The sequence below is a fragment of the Elephantulus edwardii genome, unplaced genomic scaffold, assembly GCF_000299155.1.
Source record: "Elephantulus edwardii isolate Elephantulus edwardi_28Jun2011 unplaced genomic scaffold, EleEdw1.0 scaffold00362, whole genome shotgun sequence".
Classification (NCBI taxonomy): Eukaryota; Metazoa; Chordata; class Mammalia; order Macroscelidea; family Macroscelididae; genus Elephantulus; species Elephantulus edwardii.
Window position 1 is genome coordinate 1,165,015 of NW_006400112.1, and position 2,020 is coordinate 1,167,034.

The following is a 2,020-nucleotide window of genomic DNA, read 5'->3' on the forward strand; positions in this document are numbered from 1 at the left end:
TAGTCATTGTCCAACTCTCTGATGCATAACAAGTGATTGCAAAGACCATGGCCTGTATCAGATGCACCTTAGTCTCCAGAGAGACAGCATTGCTCTTCAGAACTTTGGAAAGGTCCCTAACAGCAGACTTTCCCATCGCAGATCCAATGGACTTGAGCATGGAAAAAATCATGACTATGAAAGCGTGATGGGCCACAGTGGGGGGGGGAGCGGGGGAGTCACGCTCCATGGGGAGTCATGCCATCTGCGCCCCAGCCTGACGCACAATTAGGAGCCACCTCCGCAGCCCTCCGCCACCGCTTCCCGGAGCTCCGGGGCTGCCAGCCATGTCCTCGCGGAAGCTGCTGGCATTGTCCTACCGGTCCTGGGCTGCTGCTGCGGGGCCCCAGACCCACGCCCCGAGGACGCGCCACCAGGCAGCCCGATGTGTGGCTCCTGCTCCTCCGCCCGGCCGTGCTCGTTCTCATGGGTTTGCCTTTGGAACCGAGGAAGGGTCATAGTGCAGCCGCCCAGCCTTCCCCAGTGTTCAGCCCCAATGTGCCATGACAATCACCAGGCTAGTGGTGGTGCTGGGCTAGGGCGGCGTGAGCAAGTCTGCGCTCACCGTGCAGTTCTTGATGGGCTCTTTCATTGAGAAGTACAACCCCACCATCTAGGACTTAAACTGCAAGGAGATCGAGGTAGACTCATCATCGTTGTTGCTGGAGAGCAGTTTGTGTCCATGCAGAACCTGTACCTCAAGAACAACCAGGGCTTCATCCATGGCTTACAGCCTTGTCAACCAACAGAGCTTCCAGGACCTCAATCCCATGCGGTACCATATCATCTGGGGTGTACCGCTTTGCGGTACAAGCACGTGCCCATGAACCTGGTAGATAACAAAGTAGACCTGGAGGGCGAGCTTGAGGTATCGTACGGCGAGCTCAAGGGCCAGGCCGAGGAGTGGAGCTGCCCCTTAATGGAGACATCTGCCAAAAACAAAGCCTTGGTGGACGAGCTGTTCAACCAAATATTGGGACAGATGAACTACGCGGCGCAGCCCAGTGGGGAACAGGGCTCCTGCTCGGCCTGCGTGATCCTCAGGCTACCCTCTGCACACAAAGCCAAACGCACCCGGCTCTCTAAATGTGATTTCTTTTCTTGCTTTGAGATTGGAAACAACTTTGCATTGACCGGGGTGTCCCAGGAGCCTGGCTGGCCTCCACTACCTGTGTACTCTGCCGCCTCCTGTGCCGAGAGTTGTTTTATTTGACCATCCAAGACCTTGGTGGAAATTTAGCTCTTTGCACCGTGTACATTTTTCATGATTTTGATTGACACATATGTCCCCATTTAAGCGCCCTTTGGCAGCTTCACACCTGGCAAGCAAAACTTTCATCCTGAAAAATAATGGAGGTGGGGTAGAGGAAAGGAGATTGTGGGTTTTTGATGGTTGTTTTTCCTTGTCAACAACAGTTTTCTAGTTCCATCTTTTAAATATGTGGAAGGAAGTCCGGGAGAAGCATATGAAGGAAGGAGCAGGAGGAGAGGAAGAAAGTTGTGGGGGTTTTCTCCTTTTGGTTCCCCCCCCCCTTGTTTTCCAAGGAGGAGCTGTAAATGAAGATCACGTTCTTTCTCTGCCAGCTTTGAAGGGCAACCCCGTGACATACTGTGATTCTGAGGATGTCTATGCAAAGTTGGATGCTTGTTAATAGTGTATCCAATCTTAAATATTGCAGTTTTGTACTGCGACAGTTAACACTGACACCAATACAGTGTGGGGTGCCAGAAAGTGTCTGCTGATATTTTAGGGGGGAATCTATTTTGTTTACCTACTGTATCAAGGGTATGTCTGGGGGGAGAATGGTAGTATTTTTTTTTTATCAGCTGTGAAAAAAATGTTACAGATCTGCACATTTTTGTGAACTATTGTGTGTGTCCTTTGATATGTTTAGTTTTTCGTTGCCTTTTTTAAAATTGTGTGGCAGACAGATTTTGATGACTGTTGTTGTTGTTGTTGTTATGTGCCGTCGAGCCGTTT

At 50.7% G+C, this 2,020-nt stretch overlaps 1 protein-coding gene and 1 pseudogene across 1 annotated transcript in view; both read left to right on the top strand.

The window, feature by feature from the left end:
- The window catches only part of AKAP10 (A kinase (PRKA) anchor protein 10), a 194,015-nt gene that overhangs the window by 143,168 nt on the left and 48,827 nt on the right, over nucleotides 1-2,020 (top strand). The window lies entirely within an intron of this gene.
- On the top strand, nucleotides 543-1,252 carry LOC102870127 (annotated as a pseudogene).